The sequence below is a fragment of the Periplaneta americana genome, chromosome 13 (genome assembly GCF_040183065.1).
Source record: "Periplaneta americana isolate PAMFEO1 chromosome 13, P.americana_PAMFEO1_priV1, whole genome shotgun sequence".
Classification (NCBI taxonomy): Eukaryota; Metazoa; Arthropoda; class Insecta; order Blattodea; family Blattidae; genus Periplaneta; species Periplaneta americana.
This window is the reverse complement of record NC_091129.1, coordinates 130,306,824-130,334,584: the sequence shown is the minus strand read 5'-3', so window position 1 is coordinate 130,334,584 and position 27,761 is coordinate 130,306,824. Positions and strand designations below refer to the sequence as shown.

Here is a 27,761-nt window from a genome sequence, read left to right as displayed (position 1 = left end):
GCTTAGCTTCCTCGTCCTTTAATTTCAAAATATTGAATTTAGTAATATTAACTTGTTGCTCTACTCGCTTGGCTACTGATAATCTTTCTCTTAATTCTCCAATCACCAAATAATGGTCAGAATTACAGTCTGCACCTCTGAAAGTTCGAATATCTACTATACTAGTATGTCTCCGTTTATCTATCAAGACGTGATCTATTTGGTTGTGTGTCAATCCATCTGGAGAAGTCCAAGTATATTTATGTATATCCTTATGGGGGAATGTTGTACTTTTGACAATTAAATTTTTCGATGTGGCAAAGTTGACTAATCTAACTCCATTGTCACTACTAATTGCGTGTAGGCTCTCTTTTCCAATAGTTGGTCTAAAAATATCCTCCCGTCCTACTTTAGCGTTGAAATCCCCCAATAAAATTTTCATATGATATCTAGGGAACTGATCAAAAGTATGTTCCAATTCCTCATAGAAGCTATCCTTTATATAATCGTATTTCTCTTCTGTAGGGGCGTGAGCATTTATAACTATGATGTCGCACCATCTACCCTTAAGTACTAAATATGATAACCTGTCACTGATAAATTCGACCTTTTTTACTGCTGATTTTATTCTTTTATGTACAAAGAATCCTGTTCCTAATTGGTGATTATTGTTTCCTTCCCCATAATACAACAAGTAATCTCCTATTTGTGATATGCCATTCCCATCTAACCTAACCTCTTGTACTCCCACAAAGTCTATTCTATATCTAGCTAGTTCTTTTGCTACTAATGTTACCCCTCCTGTTCTATAAAGACTAGTTACGTTCCAAGTGCCAAATCTCAAAACCTTATTCCTTTGCTGTGGTCGTGCCAGAGAATCAGTCCTATTCCGAGGCTTACTGTAGGAATTCGTAACAAGCTGTTTTTTACGGTGATGGGTTGTTAGCCCTTCGCCCAACCCCCAAGCTGGAGGACCACCCCTTATCGGCTGTCCACGACTGCTTATACCATAAATAAATATACCCTCATTATAGAATTCAACTTTTCTTCCCACTCTATTGACTGTAAAACAACACTCGGTTTAGCTGGAAACCGCTGATATTATCAATTATGAAAATAATTTATGCTTAATCTATGTACTCATTTTTCCTGATACTTTTTAACCGCTCCAGTAATGGTACCACCTATTGAGAACTAGCGGAACTCTAAAAGTTTGTCAATTTTTTAATATATTTGGTTCTGACTTATCTTGTGGTTGGAAAGTTCGCTTACACGATCATAAATAAAATCGTAGGTCCGATACCTTTAAACGTCAGTGTACCACCACAGTCTAGTATATACAGTCACGAAGCTTGAGTTGTGAGGGTGCTAGGAACAATAGTCTGTGCCGGTACTATTTCGCATTGTCTATAATGAGGCGATAGTAGCGATCCTAGTGGTTAGCAACTATCTATGGAGGCATATTTACTACGTATTGAGCTTCGTGACTGTATATACTAGACTGTGGTAAAGTAGCCACGTTCAATTAGTAGGTTAGCGGTGCCAAAGAGGACGGAAGCTTTGTAGTTTCAATAATTTTAATTATGTCGCGCTGTCCATTGTCGTCGTCAAGTCTTTTGAAGGCCGCTCCAATACTCCACGCGGAGTGTATAAACCAGAGTTGCAAATTTTAGCAGTGTGTCTTGTTATAGTTCACAGTGAAAATTAATTATATTACAGTTCAGTGTATAATAAAAATGTGGAGGCCGTGGGAAGCGAATGAAGTGTCGGAACCGATACCCATGAACGTCAATAACGACGATGGTAATAATAATAATAATAATAATAATAATAATAATAATAATAATATATCAGAGTTAAATAACAATTCAAATTCAAAAGCTAGACCAAAATTATGTAAGCAGTGTCAAACGTTTGTGTGCAATGCTCACACGTATATTCCGAAAAACAATTTAGGTCAAGGAAAAATTTCGGAGACATCTAAAATTCTTAAATTAAATAGAAATACTGTAAGTAAGATTTAAAAAAAGGGACCTAAGACACCTAAAAAGCGTGGACACAAAGTCACAAAATGTAATAAAGTTGATGGTTTTACGTGTGATTACATTCGCCGTGAAATATATAGTTCTTACAATAAGGGCCAATCCTTAACAATAAAAGAATTATTACAAAAAGTCAAACTTTCCGGTTTTCCTTATGGAAAACAACCTTAAGAGAATTGGTTAAAAAACTTGGGTTTCGTTTTCGTATCCTGAAAAGGAAACAAGCTATTATGGAATCCGCAAGAATTGTGGCATGGCGTTATAATTATTTGCAACGCCTAAATAAACTGCGATGTTGTTCGGAAAGGATGGGATTATGGCACATGCAATTGTATTTTGAAATCTCCATCTTCAAGAGGGAAGCGTATCATGGTGCTTCATGCTGGGGGAAGAGAGGGATGGGTTCCCAATTTTCTATATTTATCTGCAAGAAACATACAAGATTTCACGATGAAATGACAGGTGAAGTTTTCGAAAATTGGTTCAAAACTAGATTACTCCAAAATTTACCAAGAGACAAAAAATGTGTTATTGTTATGGATAATGCGAGTTATCACTCCAAGCAAGCTATCAAATTTCCCACTCTTAAATCATCTGTAAAAGACATCATAAATTTTATGCAATATCACAAAATGCCAGTGCCTCATCCCATTCCTATTAAAGCAGCCATGATGCAAACAATTAGGAAAGCCAATATTAATAAAACATACATAGTGGACGAATTAGCTACCTCTTATGGACATGAAGTTCTTCGTCTCCCCCCTTATCATTGTGTTCTTAACCCGATAGAGCTAGTATGGGCTCGCCTTAAGTCCCATGTGAGGAAAAACAATACAACCCCAACCCTCAGTGCTAGTGTGTGTGAGCATTTAAGAGAAGGAGTTGAAAACATAAATTCTAACCTCTGGTCGTCCTATGCTGATCACACAATCAAGGTCGGAGAACGGTACTGGATACAAGACACAACAGGAGATGGGGAACGTTTCATTGTGGATTTAAGAGAAAGTGACACGGATGATGAATAGATATTAAAAAGTAAGTACGCCTATTTTAATTAATTATTTACATTTAAAATAAAATTACATAATTTTTACTTATATTATTTTATTTTATTATTGATTTATTCTATTTAATTATTTTTTTAAATAATTAATTTGAAATAAATAATATAAATAATCTTCAAATTAACTCATGCTTTGAGGAATTAAGCCTAGCCCATATCCATGTTATATTAATATATAGCAGCAACAAACAAGACGTGACAACATCGCATTTTCATTTTATTATCGGTGCTGCAATAAAGACCTACAAATCAGTGGCGTAGCATGCAATTTTGAGTAGGGGAAGCTAACTCAAGTTGTCTTTCATGCAATATGAGAAAACGCATTACAAAAATACAGTCTTAAAATAAATAGTAGTCAATTTCAAGTCAGCAGTCGAAGATTGGTTGGAACATCGTAAGTAACACCAATAAGGCATGACCTCAAATGATACGTAGTAAAATATGATTTCACGGTTTACACATATCTCTTAACAAATAGACACGTATACGTATAACATTAGCTCACTCCCTGTCATACTTAGAGAAATCACAATATTAGTATCATTACGTAAGTATGCGTCTGTCTTTTGGTTGTGTCCTTCATTCACAGCAAGGGAGTCGGTCATTTGTTTTTTAAATCACACTTTTGTTCGTAAGTCAGTTTTGATAATACAATTGTCCTAAAAAAAATTCAAGTAAATTGGTGTCAGGAACTGTTATTTCGCTCATTATTTATTATATCAGCCACAATGCACACTAACACTTCAACTGAACACAACTGACGAAAAGGGATAACGCGGAAACAACTTATTTTAAATGTTAAAGCTAGCTTCTTTGCGAGCCTTGCGACTAGGGTAGCTTAGGAAGGGATGAAAAATCTGCGGGATGGATTACACAGAAGAAACCGGTCTGCTTGGAAGCTGGTGAGTGCAGGCTTCTTGTTTACTGCTGCATCACAAATCATCCTGAGCTGCCGCATCACAATATTTAACGCGTAAATATAAATTCTATTAAAATTAATAAATAATTTTCTCCATAAACTGCAGGTTTATTAAGAAATTATTATTAACTGGGGAAGCTAAGCTTTTTAGCTTACATTGACGCTACGCCACTGCTACAAATCTTAAAAGGAATGCCGCAGCCTAATAATTAAACGAGGAAACTATACCACCGTAGACAACATTGTTATTGATATACTGGATTGCTGCCATCTACCGGAAAGTCTGCGAACTACTATTCCAGACATGTCCATAATGTACAGACACGGAAATAACATTTTGAGCATCCTTTTTGTATAAGTTTCGCTTACAACACACTGCGTACATGCAGTAAGCAAGAACTCCTATATAGGCCCTATATGCTACTTGTGGACAGTCGTGTGAAGAAGAACTTTTATTTATATACTTAAAAGTAACGAACTATCAGTGTCGTGCACCACTATGTGCTATGAGGAGATAACTAAATGTCTTATTATACCTGTACTTTTTTTAAATTAATTTATTTGAGTGGAAATTTGTAAGAAAACGGGAATTAATGTAAAATAAGATGTAAGGGTGAAAATAATTTCTGACGACTTCCGGTTGTTGCTGTGAGTGTCACTCATGGAGTCGTGGCTGAACGTGGAAACATCCATGGAGTAAAATACGTATTCAAGCATCAACCTATACCGGTATGCAATTTATTTACACTCATGTATAATATTAATGTGTCACCTACAAACATTTTTATATGCTATTTATTTATATTGATGTGTAATTAATGTGTCACCTACCTACTTCTTTGAAGACAAACTAAACTTCCTATAATATTTAATTTTATTACAACATTTTCCCAATCGTCGCCGAATAATAACAAATGAATAACACCTATCGACAAATACGAATGATAACATGTGAATGACACCTATCGACAAATACCAATGATAACAAGTGAATGACACCTATCGACAAATAACAAACTGCGATCACACATGAAAATGATACTTACTTACTTACAAATGGCTTTTAAGGAACCCGAAGGTTCATTGCCGCCCTCACATAAGCCCGCCAGCGGTCCCTACCCTGTGCAAGATTAATCCAGTCTTTATCATCATACCCCACCTCCCTCAAATCCATTTTAATATTATCCTCCCATCTACGTCTCGGCCTCCCTAAAGGTCTTTTTCCCTCCGGTCTCCCAACTAACACTCTATATGCATTTCTGGATTCGCCCATACGTGCTACATGCCCTGCCCATCTCAAACGTCTGGATTTAATGTTCCTAATTATGTCAGGTGAACAATACAATGCGTGCAGTTCTGTGTTGTGTAACTTTCTCCATTCTCCTGTAACTTCATCCCGCTTAGCCCCAAATATTTGCCTAAGCACCTTATTCTCAAACACCCTTAACCTATGTTCCTCTCTCAGAGTGAGAGTCCAAGTTTCACAACCATACAGAACAACCGGTAATATAACTGTTTTATAAATTCTAACTTTCAGATTTTTGGACAGCAGACTGGATGATAAGAGCTTCTCAACCGAATAATAACACCTTTTCCCACATTTATTCTGCGTTTAATTTCCTCCCGAGTGTCATTTATATTTGTTACTGTTGCTCCAAGATATTTGAATTTTTCCACCTCTTCGAAGGATAAATCTCCAATTTTTATATTTCCATTTCGTACAATATTCTCGTCACGAGACATAATCATATACTTCGTCTTTTCGGGATTTACTTCCAACCCTATCGCTTTACTTGCTTCAACCAGAATTTCCGCGTTTTCCCTAATCGTTTGTGGATTTTCTCCTAACATATTCACGTCATCCGCATAGACAAGAAGCTGATGTAACCCGTTCAATTCCAAACCCTCTGTGTTATCCTGAACTTTCCTAATGGCATATTCTAGAGCGAAGTTAAAAAGTAAAGGTGATAGTGCATCTCCCTGCTTTAGCCCGCAGTGAATTGGAAAAGCATCAGATAGAAACTGACCTATACGGACTCTGCTGTATGTTTCACTGAGACACATTTTAATTAATCGAACTAGTTTCTTGGCAATACCAAATTCAATAAGAATATCATATAATACTTCCCTCTTAACCGAGTCATATGCCTTTTTGAAATCTATGAATAATTGATGCACTGTAGCCTTATACTCCCATTTTTCTCCATTATCTGTCGAATACAAAAAATCTGATCAATAGTCGATCTATTACGCCGAAAACCGCACTGATGATCCCCAATAATTTCATCTACGTACGGAGTTAATCTCCTCAAAAGAATATTGGACAAAATTTTGTACGACGTCAACAAAAGTGATATTCCTCGAAAGTTACCACAGTTGGTTTTGTCCCCCTTTTTAAAAATAGGTACAATTATGGACTCCTTCCATTGTTCTGGTACAATTTCCTTTTCCCAAATAGCAAGTACAAGTTTATAAATTTCGCTATATAATGCACTTCCACCCTCTTGTATTAATTCTGCTGGAATTTGATCGATACCTGGAGACTTGTACTTTTTCAGATTTTCTATCGCAATTTCGACTTCTGAAGGCGTGGGTTCGCGTATAAATGGCTCAGCAGTTTGTATTTCAATTTCGTCCCGATCATTTCTATTTGGCCTATGTACATTTAGTAGTTGCGCAAAATAGTTTTTCCATCTGTTTAGGATTGATGGAGAGTCTACAAGCAAGTCACCAGTCTCATCCTTGATCACGTTTACCCTTGGCTGATATCCGTTCTTAAATTCCTTTATACCCTTATATAAATCTCGAATGTTTTTATTCTTACTATTTGTTTCTACCTCATTCAGTTTTTCCTTCAAGTAACCTCTCTTTTTATTCCTAAGTGTACGACTTGCTTCCCGTCTTTCATTGAAATAATTATCTCTCTTGTCCTCAACTGGATCCTGTAAGAATTTCAATTTTGCCTGTTTCCTTCTTTCTACTACCATGCAACAATCTTCATCAAACCACGGTTTCTTTTTCTTAGTTTCATAATAACCTATGCTCTGCTCAGCTGCAATTTTGACATGAAAATGATAGCGTCCAAAAACAAATTATTTATTTAAATTAAAAATGATTAATAATTTATTTTTTATTAACTTGGGCCAAAAAATAGTATGCGCTACATGTGTCAATTGCATAACAGAATCTCGGAACTAGAGAAGACTCTGCTTTGTCCCGTCTTCTCTATCGTTTCCTCAATTCTGTTATAATGCACTTACCACGCTTGTATCGCAATATATACTATTTTCGGTATAAGGGGCCTGGAAACTTTTTCCCGCGCAAATCATGAAACAAATATTTTCCAGGTTTGTAATATTTTTCTTTCTAAAGAAGATTAATAAATAATAATTAATAATTCAAAGTTGTCTTTACAGAACTGAAACTGTTGAAACTGTTTTCTTAGCAATCCCTTGTGACCCGTGAAGCAAATTTTTGGCATCACTACTCTTGAACAAGCATGAAAAATTTAGCTCAGATTCACTGTCACAATTTTCTATCCTCCTGCTTGTGTTTTAATAACCTAGTTCTTGCATAACGGAGTTTATGTTTATGTATCCATAGCAACGATGATAATACAAATATTTTAAAAGTCAATGTGCTCGTTACATTTTATCTCTTTTTTACTGACGAAAAGTAGTATAAATTTCACTGCAACTGTTTGTTTTCTTGATAGCAGCATGCGATTTATTCTTAGCTTCCTCTCTTTCTATCGACATTTCTCTCCTTTCCTCTCTCTCCCTCTCTGGAATTAAAATTCTTCTTTCTTATTGTAGAGTTACGCAAATTTAACTACAGTGTTAAGAAGCTATAGTAGGATTAATTTTAGCTTATTTTTAATTTGTACTTAAGCTACTACTCCATACAATTCTTGTTTTATTAATATGATTCACAGTGAGCTTGCTAGAACATGAAATATTATACGAAATAAGGTATTACTCGACAGAAGCCAATGGAGTCCTGCAGCTCGGAGCGCCACTTGTATACTTCTCCCGCGTTCATATAGCGTCATCGCGATAGTTCACATTACGCCCGCGTTTCCACTCGCCTCGGTCGAGTTATACAACCTTGAGAAACGTTACAAATTACATTATAGGACATGAAAAGAAAGGAATAATATATGTATAAATTAGTCCAACATTTGTAAACGTTAAATGATACATTAAATAGTAACATAACACAAAATATATGTATGTGGACATTACATTCTGAATAAATAATTGTTGCGTTTGGTGGGGATAGCTGTCGAGCATTTAATAATAATAATAATAATAATAATAATAATAATTTAATCGTTTATATCTTTACCAATTTTTTATGTTCATTGCAAAAAAAAAAAAATTGTAATGGTACGGCGTGCACCAAAAATCAGGTAGTGTCTTCAATTTGTTTCAGTTTACATTTTCCCAAAAAATACTATTTATTATTATTATTATTATTATTATTATTATTATTATTATTATTATTAAGTAGCTTTGTAAATAGTATTGCCCTAAATAACTGTTTATCGACCTAAGACAAATGTTTTTCTACACCTGAGAAACAATAATACATGGTATTCTATCCAACATAATATTTACGTTTGCCCTTCAAGCGGAGGTTTATTAATATTTTCCTTGCTGGGCTTGTATTACGGATTACATCATCTCCATTGGACTTAGAGGGCAGCGGACTACCTTGTCAGTTGCTCCGGAAACGCAGTTTTATCCTGTGCACATAACTTAAGAGATAATGTGCCTCAACTTCATAACATATTGGTACGTATACGATTTATTGTAAAGTAAATAGATGGTCTCCTTGACACGTGGTTACCATAAAGAAAAACCATCAAAGTAACACAGAATACGGCTTGAACAAGGTAATTTATTGGCATGTTATTATGCCTTGAAAATTACACGTTTGAAGTAATCCCCTTGATATTTTATGGTCTGTTGGAAATTGTTCATGAGATGTTGTAATAAACCTGGGATTTCGTTGATTTCTTGGACTTCTACCTGTATCCTGTTCTTCAGATCCTGGATACAGTGTGGTCTGGTTTTAAACACCTTTTCTTAGGTGTATTCCCATAGAAAGGAAAAAAATCAGTAGCTGTGAGGTCTGGAGATCTAGTAGGCCAGTTGATATCGCCAAACCGAGAAATTGAGCTTCCAGGGAAAAGATTTCTCAACAAACTCAACATGTCTCTGGCAGTATGAGCCGTAGCTATGTCTTGTTCAAACCAAATGCCATCTCTGTGAGTCTCTGAATAATGTCTAACATTTGCCAATACCTTGCAACATTCTCTGCAATACTCTCTCATATTCATCTTTAAAATTGTAGGGACCAATGACAACTCTAGCAGAAATAGCATATCATACGGTCGCCTTTGCTGTTCATGCAGTGTCTAGACAATGTTTAATTGTTGCTGCTCGCATTTCATTTTAAAGTTCTGCCAAACTCGTCATATTAAGAACTAAGATTACTGTGAAATTACGTTGTCGCATTTTCGTATAGTGTTACTAAATTACTTTGTTGTTCTGTGATTACAAACCGTTCTGTCGATTTTGGTACGGATTCGGCCTGTGGGCTGTGTAAACGTGCCGTATAATCTTGGCATTGAAGCGCAGTTTTCAGCACATGCGCGAAGTAATGAAGGCTATATAATTTATCCTAAGACAATGTGATAAGCTGATAACCTCTGCTGAATGTTAACAGCCGCCGCTCACATGGAAACATCCTTCAAGAGCTGTTAAATTCGCGGGAAACTTAAAAAAAAACACTGCAGCTATCTTTGTCTATGTGATGTCAAATGCTGTAGAGAGCTCTACTATATTTGATAATATATTAATTCATAGAAAACCGATGACCAACATTGTTAAAAGGAGAGAAAAATTTCTTATCTGTTATCGTTATTTTTTGTATTTGTTTTACACTTCAATCACGCTGTTTATTTGTGTATCAACTTCCTTATATTTTACGACATTATTGTGAAATGTTTTTCCTCTATACTTCTAGCAGACCACACTTTCCATTTGTAAGAATCCCTATCCTTTCTCTTTGATATTGGACTAACGCAACTGCTAGGTGTTTTCATATGATCCCTGTCATGTTTATTCCCTAAACATTTCAGGATAATAACTCTCAACTGTATTATCTTTCGAATTGTACCAAGAAAACTTCAGCCGAGCATACAACTCGTCATTCCGTCATATGGATTTAATTGGGTTATTTTACGACACTATATCAACATTTCAGGTTATTTAGCGTCTGAATGAAATGAAGGTGACAATGCCGGTGAAATGAGTCCGGGGTCCAGCATCGAAAGTTATCCAACATTTGCTCATATTGGGTTGAGGGAAAGCCCCGGAAAAACCTCAACCAGGTAACTTACTCCGACCAGGATAAGCGATGAATGACTCTTATAAGAAATGCACCGTACAACCAAAAGAATGACGGATCATCATATCATTACGTGTCATAATACACTTCAGCACTTTAATGATTCGCAGCTGCGCTTCCAGCTTCCGTCATACGGAGCGCAAGATAGTCACAAAATCTCTTTGGCACCACTTATCATTATCACTGATAGTTATTATAATAAAAGTAAAATAAAATTCATAGTGCTTCTAGACCCCATGTATTGTGGGTCCCTATCACCACGGCATAGCACGTCCTAAGGTTGCGGATCGAGGAGACGGCCTCCAGATATGGAGGCTAGCTGTGAATATATTGAATAAGCAGTCGCGGACAGCCGATGACGGGTGGTCCTCCAGCTTGGGGGTTGGGCGAAGAGCTAACAACCCATCACCGTAAAAAGCAGCTTGTTACGAAACCTTCAAAGAAGTGTTATTATTCGGTTGAGAAGCTCTTATCATCCAGTATACTGTCAAAATATCTGAAAGTTAGAATTTATAAAACAGTTATATTACCGGTTGTTCTTTATGGTTGTGAAACTTTGACTCTCATTTTGAGAGAGGAACATAAGTTAATGGTGTTTGAGAACAAAGTGCTTAGAAAAATATTTGGGGCTAAGAGGGATGAAGTTACAGGAGAATGGAGAAAGTTACACAACACAGAAGTGCACGCATTGTATTCCTCATCTGACATAATTAGGAACATTAAATCCAGATGTTTGAGATGGGCAGGGCATGTAGCACGTATGGTCGAATCAAGAAATGCATATAGAGTGTTAGTTGGGAGGCCGGAGTGAAAAAGACCTTTGGGGAGACCGAGACGTAGATGGGAAGATAATATTAAAATGGATTTGAGGGAGGTGGGATATGATGATAGAGACTGGATTAATCTTGCTCAGGATAGGGACCAATGGCGGGTTTATGTGAGGGCGGCAATGAAATTTCGGGTTCCTTAAAAGCCAGCAAGTAAGTAAGTGTTTCTAGACCGAAACATGGTGCGTACCCCTACGCTTTTTCTTGTACACTTCCAAACTAAATTTTCTAACAATACGACGATTAAGAACATGAAATATGGAAAATTTGCACTTATCATCAGACTGAGTGAATACGTAAGAAACAAACACAAGATTGTTGTTGTTTAGTCAACTGTCCGAAGACAGGTCTGAACATCACAAGTGATACCAAAAAGCATCACTTATGAGGCAACTAGGCCAGGAGATAATGGGGTAGGGTGGCCAGTTCCTTTCCCCCTACATTGTATAGCAAACCGAGAAACGTCCATTCTAATCACACGATCATCCCAAAAGTAATTCTCGCACATACAGATTGTCAGACTCTACAGAATCCTTCACTCCCTTCCATAGGGAATGGACGAGTCCAATAGTTATTTTCTTGTGTATGTCCTGCGTTATCTTACTGTTAACTCGACTTACACAGCTCAAGGTGCGTAAGAGGAACTCAATCATAAGTAACACAGCTACTACGAAAAAATATATCGGATTATATCCCTGCCGGTCAGTGGCCGTTAAATTTCAAGCGGCTTATCTGTGAACTGTAGGCGTCAGAATATTGAAAAGCATTACAATTTTCCTCCCATCGCCTCATCTCTCCGCCGCAACTGTGACGTTGCATAAGGCAGAGATAAAATCCGAGATCCAGTGAAGTTTCGCTTAGCGATGAAGCTATGAGAGAGGCGCTCTGTTATTTACCAACACAAATATTACAAAGTAGCTATTTTCCGACTAATTACTCACGGGATAATTTAGAACATAATAAAATAAACAAACCGTCTGCAGCCTATGCTTTGAATTATGCTTTTATTATTATTATGTCAAGGAGTGAATTATGCATCTGTTATTCTAGCACATTTATGTTAAGGGAAATTTATGTATGACTTCAGTAGGTGTAAATTTTGTGCATGTAATCTTAAGTAACACAGCTACTTACTATCAGTGAAGTTACGCTTACAAGCAAACATTCAGGAGTGTCAAATAAAATGTTGAATTTCTATTTTAAAATGTATTTAGAATATCATTTTTTTTGCAGATTTTCAGAGCGAATAGCTCATGCTTTATGTAACAAAAATGTGTAATATCATATTGGTGGTAAATTCGTAGTTTTCTCAGAAAAAAAACATATTTTTTTCCCAAATGTTTAACACCCTCTTATTCCGTAACTGTTGCGAGTAAGATCGTGATTTTTGTCCATATCGATAGGAAAACGTAATAAAGAATCATTTATTTCTCTGGCATATTTCAGTAGCGTGGACGGTTTTCATGTAAATTTAATTTAAAAACCACTAATTTGAAATCACTGACTGATGCGAACAGCTTGCAACATTGTAGCAAGAAAGGGGGATGGGAGGTAGTTCACTAAGGCAGACAGATCTGAGTTCGTTGACCTCTTACATCTGCGTTACGAGGAGAAAGAGCAGTGCGTTAGCTGTTGCCAGGCTGCTGAAACTTTCAACTCAAATTTCTAATTAACCGTGCATTTAATCACAAAACGTAATGTAGATTTTTTATTAATTTAAGTTTACCCTATTGTCTCTTTCAATCTGCAGGATTATTTTACTTCCACTCTGTATATTGCGGCTCATAATGAAATGAAGCACGTCTGAGAAGAGAAGACAAAATAAGCTTAAAAAATGGCGCTTCAGAATTTCACTCCTAACAGATGCCACTGCCTTACAATGCTAGCATAAGCAATGACGCCGAAATTTATCAGTTAACTTTCCTAGCCAATCATATACGTAATTTAAGTCCGAATACTAGATAAAATACGAAATATGCAAAAACCATTCATAGAAATATAGAATAGGCCTATATGTAAAATAAAATAATTGATGTTTGCCGGATTGTTTTCTCCGTGAGTGAAATTCTATTGCTTAACCTGGAAATTCATGTTGATTGTTTCCTCCGTGAGTGAAATTGTATTGTTTAATCTGGAAATTCATGTTGATTGTTTCCTCCGTGAGTGAAATTGTATTGTTTAATCTGGAAATTCATGTTGATTGTTTCCTCCGTGAGTGAAATTGTATTGTTTAATCTGGAAATTCATGTCGATTGTTTCCTCCGTGAGTGAAATTGTATTGTTTAATCTGGAAATTCATGTTGATTGTTTCCTCCGTGAGTGAAATTGTATTGTTTAATCTGGAAATTCATGTTGATTGCTTCCTCCGTGAGTGAAATTGTATTGTTTAATCTGGAAATTCATGTTGATTGTTTCCTCCGTGAGTGAAATTGTATTGTTTAATCTGGAAATTCATGTTGATTGTTTCCGCCGTGAGTGAAATTGTATTGTTTAATCTGGAAATTCATGTTGATTGTTTCTTCCGTGAGTGAAATTGTATTGTTTAATCTGGAAATTAATGTTGATTGTTTCCTCCGTGAGTGAAATTGTATTGTTTAATCTGGAAATTCATGTTGATTGTTTCCTCCGTGAGTGAAATTGTATTGTTTAATCTGGAAATTCATGTTGATTGTTTCCTCCGTGACTGAAATTGTATTGTTTAATCTGGAAATTCATGTTGATTGTTTCCTCCGTGAGTGAAATTATATTGCATAATCTGACAATTCATGCTATATTGTTTTCTCCGTGACTGAAATTGCATTGCTTAATGTGGAAATTCAAGTCGATTGTTTCCTTCGTGAGAGAAATTATATTGCTTAATCTGACAATTCATGCTATATTGTTTTTTCCTTGAGTGAAATAAAGTGTATTGCTTAATCTAACAATTCATGCTATTTTTTTTCTCGATGAGTGAAATTATATTGTTTAATCTGACAATTCATTCCAGATTGTTTTCTCCGTGACTGAAATTGTACTGCTTAATCTAACAATTCATGCTAGATTGTTTTCTCCGTGAGTGAAATATCGCTTAATCTGACAATCTATCTAAGAAAACAAAGTTAAATTTTACCAAAAATACGAAGGTAATAAAATAAAATTATTCCCTTGATAAATATTTATAATGTTCCCGACAATTAATTAGAATCCAACTATAACACTGTCTCAATTTGGCAATGTTCTTTCGTCACGAAATAACATCTCGGATTATGCAAGAGATGATACAGCATTAATTTTTATCTTTATTATTGTACCAACAGTCTTCAGCTGTAGATGATCCTTCGCATTTTTGTGTACAATAAGATTAATATAGGATTATTAAAAAGTCGTGAAAGACTTCAAAATCCTCTTGGTTAAGAAGTAAGTTCATAGAAAAATAACAACCAGTTATGTTCATGGAAGAGTGGCGTATATTCAGGTATAAACTAATTTCTGAGAATACGTCACACCGTTGAATAACTCATCTGCTGTCACCTAGCAACTTGATTCACGCTGCATGTGCCATATTCTGATTTTTTTCCTCTAATTTCCTGAACTTCTTTTAAAATCATCGCAACATTCACATAACTTTTTACGGACTTGGTCCACCAGAATGTTTTTTTATCTGTCACGGAACCGTTCTTTTCAATTTTCTTTTACAACCTTCCACAATTACAACACATTTCAGGGTCCATAATTCAATCTGAATCTTCTCTGTGCGCGGGAATAATGTCCATTAGATTCATAATAACAATGAATCTGTCAATTCTCATTTTTTATAGGTTGTTTGGTTGTTAGAGGAAAGAATCATTATTTCCTGATATGAATTTGCAGAAACGCTCATTAATTCACTCAAGAACAACTTGAATTAGCCTATTAGCTGTTTAATTTTCCGTACCAACAATAGTAATATAATTGATTGAAATCGCAGATTTTGTAAAAAGAAATCCAATTATTTTGTGAACAAAATGCATAATTTTTCTATGAACTTATTTCTTCACAAAGTTGGATGACTTTCAAATCTTTCGTGAATTTTGAATAAACTTTTTTTTTCGATTACATCTAGATAGGAAATCAAAGTGGCAGTTACGTGTAACTTAATTTGGACGCATAATATGCAGAAAAAAACTAAAAATTAGCATTTATTCTCTTATAAAATTAAACACTGACATTTGCACTAATATGAATGGTATAGGTTGTTGCATTGAAAAGTCTCCATTACACATAAATTCACAACTGTCTTTTTTAATTTACAGTGAACACATAATATATAGGCGTACCTGTATCTTGAACTCAAATTTCGTAATACAAAGCCATCTACTACAAAGCTGAATTTAAAACCATGTACTAATGAGTTATAATCCAAAGACTTACTTACAAATGGCTTTTAGAGAACACGGAGGTTCATTGCCGCCCTCACATAAGACCGCCATCGGTCCCTATCCTGTACAAGATTAATCCAGTCCCTACCATCATACTCTTATCTTCCCATCTACGTCTCGGCCTCCCCAAAGGTATTTTTCTTTCCGGCCTCCTAACTAACAATCTATATGCATTTCTATATTCGCTCATACGTGCTACATGCTCTGCCCATCTCAAAAGATTGGATTTAATATTACTAATTACGTCAGTTGAAGAATAAAATGCGTGCAGTTCTATGTTGTGTAACTTCCTCCATTCTCCTATAATCTCAACACTCTTAGCACCAAATATTTTCCTAAGCACCTTATTCTCAAACACCCTTAACCTCTGTTCCTCTCTCAAAGTGAGAGTCCAAGTTTCACAACCATACAGAAAAGCCGGTAATATAACTGTTTTATAAATTCCAACTTTCAGCTTTTTGAGAGCAGATGGACGACAAAAGCTTCTCAACCGAATAATAACAGGCATTTCCCATATTTATTCTGCGTTTAATTTCCTCCCGAGTGTCATTTATATTTGTTAGTGTTTCTCCAAGATATTTGAACTTTTCCACCTTTTCAAAGGATAAATTTCTAATTTTTATATTTCAATTTCGTACTATGTTCTGGTCACGAGACTTAATCATATACTTTGTCTTTTCGGAATTTACTTCCAAACCTATCGCTTTACTTGCTTCAAGTAAAATTTCCATACTTTCCCTAATAGTTTGTGAATTTTCTCCAAACCCTCTCTGTTATCCTGGACTTTTTTAATAGCATATTCTAGAACAAAGTTAAAAAGTAAAGGTGACAGTGCATCTCCTTGCTTTAGCCGCAGTGAATTGGAAATGCATCAGACAGAAACTGGCCTATACGGACTCTGCTGTACGTATCACTGAGACTCATTTTAATTAATCGAACTAGTTTCTTGGGAATCCCAAATTCAATAAGAATGTTATATAAAATTTCTTTCTTAACCAAGTCATATGCCTTTTTGAAATTTATGAATAACTTATATTAAATTGAATTGACGTAATTAAAATATCAAAACTGGATACAAAACCTCCTTACTGCAGGATGAAGCTATGAAAGGTCACGCTACTATAAATATTATACTCTAATAATGTAATATTAAGTATTTACTATATAAAATTATGTTCATGTTAGTGTTGGTACTTTGCCAGGATCAAGTGGAAGTTTACCAAGCGCCATTCCATGCCAAGCGATCCAAGCACTTGAATTTTTCAAAAATAAATTTAATATTGTGTCCTATATTAATTTAAAGCTAAATCGTTGGACAATATGAAGTATAAGTTTATTTAAAAAATTATGTTTCTCATTAATTATTTTTGTTCAGTAAATGCGTGAGGAAACTTTGGCTTTGTATTTGCTTTATTCCAATAGCTACTAAAGAATATTAAAAAATGAATAGTTATTTAATATATAATAAACAGAACAGAAATTTATATTAAAAATCTGTACAGTCATGGGACATTATTGTCACATCCAGAACAGTAATGTCACATCTACTTTCTCAGCTCCGTGTAACACAACTGAATGATAGTTTGTATAAGGTCTCACTACCATGCTATTGACATCTGGTAAAATTGACAAATTTTAACTTTTTAAGGTTATGGAGAAATAAAAAGATAATGATGTCCTAATGATTGAAAAGTGTCACGTCCGGAACTATGGAATGACCCCAAAGCAACTCATGGCTACGGCAACGAGTTAATTTATTAAAACAAAAATATAAATATCTATTCCTTGTTTCTAGCACCATTAAAATGGATATAAAGGATAATATTAACATAGCAACGGACTGTTTTATTAGGAAGTGTAGGATAAGAATATTCATTATGCGTAAATAATTCAAAGTTTAGCGACCCAAGTTACCTGTCTTAAGTTTTCCAAACATTTTTTTCCAACTGCTTATGAAATCATCCATTACTCTTTCTGTTGCTTCCTTGGAGAAATGAAATCCATGTTTTGGCGGAGGTTATTTTTTAGTTTCGAGGTACGTAGCTTTGTTTCTTACAGTATCTTTTAAAGTAGTCCCGAAATAAAAGACTCAGAAGGTTAGGTAGGCAATAAAAAGACCACACATTATTGCTAATAGTTACATTCTGAAACACTTCATAAATTGCTTGCGCGGAGATTTGGCAGTGTGCTTCGTTGAGATGTAAAATTACGCTCGCCACTAGGTGTGTGCCAAATGATTGTCACGTACATATAAGAATTATCAGTTTTCTTTCTTTCTTTTTATTCTCTTATTATACGAAATGTAAAAGCAAGTATTATGTTGCTGCAAAACTTGAATTTTAAGATTTTCGCGAAATTACGTTTTAAGCATTACTGGTATTGGGAAAATGGTTTCAGACATACATTATGCATACGCAATATAGTAACTGAGTGAAAATTAACAGGTCTCTATTAGAAATTAATGATACAAATGGTCATAAACTCTAAATCTATACGAAGTATGTTGTTTCTTGAATAAGATGGCAAGATAACTGAAATGAGTAACCACTATGTCCACAGAGCTCTATGTTTCAAAGTAAGTAATTATTTATTTATATATATTCTACAACAGACAATACCCCATTACAGTATCTTTTGTGCAACTTAGTTACTAACTTACAAATGACTTTTAGAGAACACGGAGATTCACTGCCGCCCTCACATAAGCCCGCCATTGGTCCCTATCCTGCACAAGATTAATCCAGTCTCTATCATTATATCCCACCTCCCTCAAATCCATTTTAATATTATCCTCCCATCTACGTCTCGGCCTCCCCAAAGGTCTTTTCCCTCCGGTCTCCCAACTAACACACTATATGCATTTCTGGATTTGCCCATACGTGCTACATGTCCTGTCCATCTCAAACGTCTGGATTTAATGTTCCTAATTATGTTAGATGAAGAATACAATACGTGCAATTCTGCGTTGTGAACGTTCTCCATTTTCCTGTAACTTCATCCCTCTTAACCCCAAATATTTTCCTAAACAACTAATTCTCAAACATCCTTAACCTCCGTTCCTCTTCCAATGTGAGAGTCCAAATTTCACAACCATATAGAACAACCGGTAATATAATTGTTTTATAAATTCTAACTTTCAGTTTTTTTTTAGAGCAGACTGGATGATAGAAGCTTCTCAACCGAATAATAACAAGACATTTTCCATATTTATTCTGCATTTAATTTCTTCCCGAGTGTCATTTATATTTGCTACTGTTGCTCCGAGATATTCGAACTTTTCCATCTTTTCAAACGATAAGTTTTCAATTTTTATATTTCCATTTCGTTTTGTGGAACTTATTATGAATAAATAACATATATTAGTAGCCTATGATAGTTTAAAACGTTGTGGACAGTAGAATGTAGAGATCTTCAGTATTAAAACCCAGGGTAATTTTTGTTTGTACACAAACGAGATATATATGCGCAAAATTTCAGCTCAATCACATTAAAACTATAACGAAAGGAACTTTTTATATAGACCAATTATACAAAAAAAATTAAATGCTAAATAACTTGAGAAATAATAAACCAACATAGTCAAAGTTTGGTATAACATGTACTCATAAATACACAAATTTGTGGTTAATATTTCATGATAAGTTTAAAATTGTATAATTCGAAAAATTCAGTCATAACTACCTTTAAGACACTGGAGCTTCAATTTAATATTAAGAAAAACCTTTGGACAATTCCTTCCATAATTTACTAGATAATTAAATTAGAAAGTTCTTAATTATTGAGACTAGAATTGTCCATCAATAGTTAAACATTTTGACAGGATGTCACGATCTCTCACACTGACCTAGTGGGACTTGCTTAGTAACTATATGGTGTAAACACATACCACTGTATTCGTCCGCCGACTCCGCCTGCTGCAGTCCAACTGAAGTTTCCTCAGAGTAGTGTCGGGGGTCATCGCAAGTGCTGATATAAGGGGAAAGGCACCCAACAGGCACTCTGACGTCACATTACACACACATCGGTCACGTGCACCGATTGGCGACAAGCAGGGGTGCATTGTGGGCACAACAATCGCTCCAGACCCGGGGACTATTTCTGGGATCGCAATCGGAAGATCTCTTGACGTGAAGTCGGTGTATTTTTGACCCTGAAATACATTTTCTTATCACACAAGTTTTGGACTAATTTCAGGTCAAGGAAGTTTCACTGAATGTTCTAGAAACTGTAATACAGATCTTGCAAGCTTCCAGGGAATGTTATTGCACGCTCATTTCGTCACAACTGGATTCAAAGTAAGAGAGATTAAGGGGAAATTCCACCGACTAACAGAATCGTTGTCGTAATCACTATTGTCGTCATCTTCGTCTCATTCTTCACTAGGTAAGACATGGCTGTTTTGGCTTCATATTTCTCTTTTGATTGGTGGTCTCAGTTGTCCACACAGTATATTTATTTCTGAATCTTGTCACTTTACTTATATATTACTGATATATTCACTTAATTATTTATTTTGATTTACCTTAGGTATAAAAGTAGATTTTTATAAAATTGGAGAAGGCAGCAAAGAAAATGCATCTTGAAATTAATTTTTGAGTAGAACAAATCATATGCCAGTAGCGGCTCGCCGTAATAGTAATGTACGTTACAAGAGCGGTATGTTGACGTTTTCATGTTCGAGGAAAAGATTGAAAAAGCGAAACGTAGTTGAGCTTTTTTAATTTCCGAGAACATGAAAACAAACATACCGCTCGTGTATCATACATTATTTTGTGCGAAAATCGTTTATTACATACCTGAAAGACGAATTTCTAATTAGTTGCAATGAAATCTCCATGTTGGTTTCTGTTTAATGACGGCAACTTCGGAAAACCAAAATATCTTTCTTCAACTTTGTTGCTATAAAATGTTTTCTGTGTTTACTATACTCCAGCAGGCCGTGATATACGTCTGTTTTTTTCCCCCCCAGTCTATAAATGCGAACTTAAAACAAACGGCAAGGTTATGTAATGATTTATTTTTCATTTTAATATTTTAACAATATTATTTATATAACATATTGCAGTAATAACATCGGCATCTGGAATCTAGTTGATTTTTTCACGGCTTCCTTAATGTTACTTGTATCAGGAATGCAATAAGTTTCGTGGAGTAGTAGACTTTACTTAATTTTTGTAAATATTTAAAAACAATAATTAACATTGCAATTTAGGTGAAGTTGCAGTGGTAAGTTTCCAATTTATAATTATTACTATGTTAAACATCTCTAAAAATAATATGTTAAAAGCCTAAAGCAGTAAAATGAATGTCGCGCTTAAGCGGTAAGAAGAGGGAAATTGTTATGTGTGTTACGTTGGGAATACTGAATGTGGTATTTCACACTTACCGCGTATTGGTTCTGTGCGGAAAACAAGCAAATACGCACGATCTCGCACAAAAAAGAATAGGTGAAGTGCTGTTCACATAAACAAATGCATGAACAGTTTTACCAATATAATGAGAAGGCCTACTATTCGTAAACTACGTACAATTTTACTAGTTCTAGAACACATGCAAACAGAAAAACTGATTTATTTCAGGACTCATCCAATTTCTTACATACCAAGTCAATCCTCCTATCTTTTAAAGCACCGCTCTATGATGTCTTCACAAAATGTCTGAGTTTAACTGAGGGTGGATGTACTCGTATATCTCTATGTAAAGCTATTGGGCTAATGATGAAAGTCTCTCCTGTGATGTAGCATTCCGAGTGAAATTTTGAATCTTTTCAAACAGAAAAGCTTCTTTCATCGGAAGAATTTTTTTGAAGTTATTTTATACAACTTCTCTATTTTCTTAGCACTTTTTTTAAAACAAAGAACAAATGGAACTATAGGTCGTCAAGAATTTAAATCATATTTTTTATCCTCATATTCAAATCTACAAAACGACATTTCTAATAAATTACAAACTGTGTCACTTTCTGGATACGTATTTCGCACCCATTTATCAACATTTTCTATGTACTGGTATCTAAGTACTCGTATTTGTATAATAGCACTACAGTGCACACATCACCGACTAGCTACATATTACACTAGTCAGACTTCACATGCACACAAACAATTGGATACTTTAAAGTAGAAGGGTGCAAAGTGCCAGAATGAAACATTGGAGATAAGATAAAAAATGTAGCTATAAGAATAATTGTTCACATATTTGTGTCATGTTTTTTTTACTGATAGAAAACAGCAATAGTACAGTGTTTACTCGTTAATAATAGTGGTATGTAAAGACATTATTTCTCCATATTTAATTACATAATACAGAATGTGAAAAGGGTTAAGTAATGGGTACAGTTGCAGTAGAATGGTGCAAAGTCCAATACCTATTTTTTCTTATTCTGGAGTAATTTTTACTCACAGATCTGCCTGTACAACTGCCTATGCTCCTCATTTGGGAGATAGGGAGTCATTGCTAGTAGATCCCCCTTCTTTTCTTCAGTAATTTCCCTATTTTATGCTTTAACTTGAAACAATGCTGACTGCACATCTTTCATGTTTTTTTTTTCTTTTTGGTATGTACTGCTTCATTATCATGGGAATGTTTCACAGAAACACTATCTGCTTTACTAACATCATACTGAATGCAACATGCCTTAGAAATATTCAAGTTCTTAATGGAAATTAGTTGATCAGCAACATCTTGCATATTAAGGAAATATGACTCTAGTATTGAAACGGTTTGAAATGGTTTTACAACTTTAGAGTCTTTTATACGATTTTAAGCAGGTCACTAGGAATGAAGGCTTTTGCCACTTTCTGTAGTTTTTCAATTAAAGCGAAATCAGAATCTCATTGCAAGAAACTGTGGCCGCTGAGAAGGAAACGTTGTTCTATGTGATCAAGTAAACCTGTGACAACTAAAAAGAGACACATGAAAACCATTACACGATTTTTGTTTTCAGCTGCACAGTTATCAGATTCTTCTTGTTTGTTATGTCCATATTCATCAGTTTTAGTACACTCATTGGCACCTCTACTCGCGGTGCTTTCATCCCACATACACATATAAGACTGCATTGTATCACATGCACAAACTCCAAATTTATAACGTGAAAGCTGACATCTGTAAAACATTTCGCTGTGTGTAAGTTTGGGCACAAACATGACCTGTTGAAGATCCATTGCATTCTATGATGCAGCTCAAGAGGGCGCTTACCGTCTGAAACTGCATGGTGCTGGCAACGTAACATCTAAATATCTTGCTTAAGAAACACAAGTGGATGTAGCCTCTTTCATACATCATCCTCTTAGGCACATTGCACTTTTCTGCATAATAATTTCGTTTTCTATGATTTTGGCACTTTGCACCTTTCTACTTTAAAGTATCCAATTATTGCTCTTCCTCTGACACATCGTACTGCCTGATAATAGGTGTACATATCAGCCAGAACCTCAATCAGAGGCAATGTATGTATTATGCATATATTATTTATCTATTTATTTATACTCCATATTTATTTAAATATGTTGTATATTAAGCAATTTAATCTTAAGTAATAAAAAATATATTTGTCACAGGTCGGACATGGAGCAGATCAGAGAGAAGAGGAAAACCAGACGAGTGACTAAGCTTATTGTTACTTTCTCACCCATCCTCTGAACATGACCCATAGGGGTAAAAATTTGTTCTCCAAGCCAACACCAACTCCCTCAAGTTCATTGTCAGGCAGCTGTCCGAGTCATTGAGCGGTGTCCAGTATTTCCTTGTCACTCAGAACTTTGAATGCCTGGGAGAAAGTCTATAAAGAAAGGGCCAAAAACCTTCAAAAAGAATGACAAACCCAAGCTACCCCTACAGATTAAGCGCGGTTTAGATAATCCTCCCACGGCTGCTCGAGTCAATCGTACCGGAATTTTTAGATGCACATTTATTTTTAATTAAAAAATTTAGTGGGCCTAGCTGTGAGAATTCCATACAGAATTCACACAATCACTCCACACAACATTCCACACAGAATAAAAATTCCACAAGTTTGGCTACACTGGTCCATTCAACTGCTCAACATTCCCCATCTATCTGCCACTGATTAGTCTGTTCGCCCTCCCACCTACCCATCCATCATCCATCCATCTATTGACCATCCATTTTTCTATCTGTCTATCGATTTATCCATCCATCCACCATCTACCCATCTATCAATCCGTCCACGTATTCATCTAACATCCTTCCAACCATCCATCCGTTTATCCATTAACCCACCATCCGCCATCCATCCATAAACCCATTAATGTAGCTCCTGTTAATCACTTAAGCCTTGTTCCCAATGCGCGTCGCTGCGTGTGGCTTGGCAAACCTCGAGCCGCTCGAGGCCGCTTGTGGTCTGTCGAATTTCGACCACGCACCGTTCCCACCGCGCGTCAAGACTAGAGTCCTGCAAAACCGGTTGAAAGCCGAACAGACTTGCAGAGCGCTACTGAACGCCTGGCTTTATAGGCAATATGCGAAGTACATCTGCTTGAGTACTGCCTGAGTATTCGGTTTAACGTGTATTCGAGTTGATCCGATCTCTCTGTGGGTGGACGGCTCTGGCGTATAAAATGAAGATCACAGTGAACCATCCAGATATTATAGCTGCGGATCATCAAGAGGAACAAACAGCATGCAGCGTGAAACTACAGACGTTGTAAAGCGTAAATTGCAGAAAAAAACTTTCGGTATCCACAAATTACCAAGGTTGTAATTTTTGCTTACACTAGGAAACTGAATTATAATATTACAATAATGACACTCTTAAAAAACAGTAAACTCGATCAATAGTAAAACTAAAACAAAAATAATTTTATATCTTCTGAAACCTACTACAACCCATGCTTTTAGTATGTTTACTATGACTAGAGAATTAAACGTAATATAGGTTTTCCATTGATTTAAGTGAACCTTATCGCCCCGTACAATCTGCAGGGTTATTTCACTTCTACCCTGTATATGAATAGCTACTGTTTTGGAGGAATGCATTTAGAATTAATAATTATTTAATTTTATGTTTTGTGATTAATTGTAATTCTATTTTGGATTTATTTACTTATATCTCACATTATACATTATGCTCATTTCATTTTCTACATACTAAATTGATGGAAAGATCACCATACAACTCTAGCCTCTCTAGCAACACTTGTGAAACGAATATTGGCCATTCCATGAATAAGTGTTTCCACCGAGCGTAACTTTAGACTGGTAAAAGAGATTTATTAATACATAAACACAAGAAGTCAACTCTGATCATGAAGTCTATGATAATAGGCCCTAATAATAATTGTGAACATCAAATAGTTGATATTAGCACGTGTGTAATAAAATAGTTCTTTGAATGACACTTTTTTATCTCTGAAGTAGATCTTTCCTATACAGAATGATTTGTTTCTAAACCTTGCTATTCTTTTGTTATTCGTAGTTTAGAAATGTGTAAATTATACTTATTTTGTACAGAATAACAACCATTGGGAACCAAAGTAATCGTATTGTTGAAAATAACATTACTGTTTATCTTTTTAAATTGATTTCTTAATAAATAATATTGCAACTGATTAGAATAATTAAAAAACATGCAACTATTGTTTTAGAGGTAGGCCTATACATTTTTTTTAGTTTAAAGTACAAACGTCATAATGGATTTCTGTACTTATTTCCTATTTTGTTTTATAATGAATTGTAATTATATTTTTGAACATGTTTACATTATGATATTTCACATTATACATTAAGTCTATTTCCTTCGATGTCACTGTGTCCATTTTTGATTTATTTGTTACTAGTCAAATTACTGCAAGTTCGAAATACAAAAATAAATGTATTAAAGTGTCAAATTATTTGTATTCCTATTTCAAGCAAACATATTTTTGTAATTAAACAAAATAAATATCCTTCAATATTATTACTCTGTTTGTATAGCCTACTGAGAAAATGTTAAAGAGTTATTGTATGATGAAATGTACCTGGTGTTATTTGGAGATCGTATTTTCTTCCTCCTTACTATTTCTTTCTGTGTGAGATTTGTGTTCTAAATAATTCGCAATCTTATATGAACTTATGTAATATCGATCATTGGGTTATACAAATCGAACAAGATTCAGTCAATATGTGACGAGAAAGAGTTACGACGTAATCAAATGATGAAGTAATGACGTATACTGTTTAACACTGGTATAGAAAAACGCCAGCTATATAGCGTTTATTGGTAAGAAAAATATACATGGCTTGTGCACGTCTTGTTCTGTGAAAAACTATAACATTGTTTAACATATCTATAAGCAACTTTCATTAGTAAAACTCTAAAAGTTTAAAATATAAACGATACTTATAAAATTACTGCAAGTTCAGAATAATAAACAAAATATATGTATTATATTGTCGAACGAACTGTAAGAATACTTGCAAACACTTTTTTTTTTCCAATAAGACAACGTAAATTTCCTTGTTACTCCGGTTGTGACTCGAAAAACGTTATTTTCATGTAAATGCGCCTGATGTTCTGTCTGCTCTGCAATACATCAGGCGTAATCGCACGACAACCGAGTTATTCGGCCCGATGTTCATCGTAGCCGGTTGAGCTCCGACCGGTCGAATCTAAACCGGTTGTGTGCGCGGTTTTGCAGGTCTCTAGTCAAGACGCGTGGCTTGGCAAATCTCGAGTGGACCATTTCTCCATTGCCAGACGTTCTTCAGTTTCATTTGTTTCGCTGTTCTTTAATTTTAATTCTTTTTTGGTTAATGGAAATAATTTTCATTAAAATTGAATAAAGTTTATGAATCGGACAGTGGCGAGGAAGTAGACATTAATTTATGCAAATGTTGTTACAGTATCTACGAATAACTACATCAAAAATAAAAATGTAAATAAATAAAGATAAATGAAAAGTGAAATGATATATCGAAGGGTGATCGGCAGAATATCTTAAGCGCCAGTTTTTCAAACAATGCTTTTTTTTACGTAATGAAGAGAAAACCATAATGCACAGCCTGGCAAAACGGCGTAAGCGAGTCTTTAATATCGAATGAGATAACAAGAAGTGCATTTTATCTTAACTGTTTAAGAATTATTTCAGTGACCAACAAATCGTCTTACGACGTGCCCAGTATAATCATTGTATCTTTTGTTACCAAGTGGCTCATAAGATAAGAAATTCCGGCTCTTAAGATAAAATTTATGGCTGGTAAGATAATATTTATTTTGGGTCCTATTCCTAGCAATAAACGATAAGATAATCAACTTTTTTCTGTTTACAGTTCCCAGTAATTCATTACCGGTACAGAAATTATCAATCATTGTCAATTTAGTTTAGTTTTACGTACAAGCACAATGGTATTAAAAACAGCGATAGAAACTATACAATAATGATTATTTAAACTCTTTTACGCTTTTTCTCTAAACTAATCATTCAGTGCAGGTGTTCTTGTCGTAATCACTGAGGGTGCTATTCATAGACATTTCGCTAGCCCGGGCTACGAGCGTGCTAAACAGGATTCATATCATATCATATCGCTGGCACTGGTTTATGAATACGAAAAACGTTAGTTCGCGGATCATCCACCTAAAGCCCGCGCTAAGAATGTCTATAAATATGGCCTGAACGTCTATAGTTGTAACATACTGAGTACAAATAAAATCAGCACAGTAATTTGCTTACTATGCTGTTGGAATCAGTACAGTTTGTGACTAAAATGAGTAAAGAATTAACTTTCCTAAGTTGAGGAAAATTCCTCGTCACTTTGTCTTCTCAGAAAAAGAAAACAAAACGGCAGACGATCAAAGTCATTTGAATATGTGACAATAATCTTCAAAGATGTGGAAATTAAAGTTTGTCAGAAATTTTTGCTGGCCACACTAAACATTTCCCAGATGACTTTTCGCTACACCAGAGTTCAGTCAAATGATTTGAATTTTTTTGCGGATAAGATGTTTTAACAAATGGCCATCGATATACAGGGTGCTCTAAAATTCCCCTTACAAACTTCTAGGACTTATTAAGGGGACTGAGTAGATAACATTTTGAATTGGAACTCATGTCCGGAAACGTACCGTTTCCGTGCTATCTACTCAGTCCCCTTAACAAGTCCTAGAAGTTTGTAAGG

At 35.1% G+C, this 27,761-nt stretch overlaps 2 protein-coding genes across 2 annotated transcripts in view; one reads left to right on the top strand and one right to left on the bottom strand.

Moving 5' to 3' along the window:
- Sam-S (S-adenosylmethionine Synthetase) overlaps positions 1–19,728 on the bottom strand; it is a 93,947-nt gene extending 74,219 nt beyond the window's left edge. The window contains exon 1 of the mRNA XM_069844267.1: positions 19,531–19,728. The gene's annotated coding sequence lies outside the window, so the exon portion shown is untranslated. The remainder of the gene's footprint in view (positions 1–19,530) is intronic.
- Positions 1–27,761, top strand: part of LOC138712442 (calcitonin gene-related peptide type 1 receptor-like) — a 241,196-nt gene that overhangs the window by 46,222 nt on the left and 167,213 nt on the right. The window lies entirely within an intron of this gene.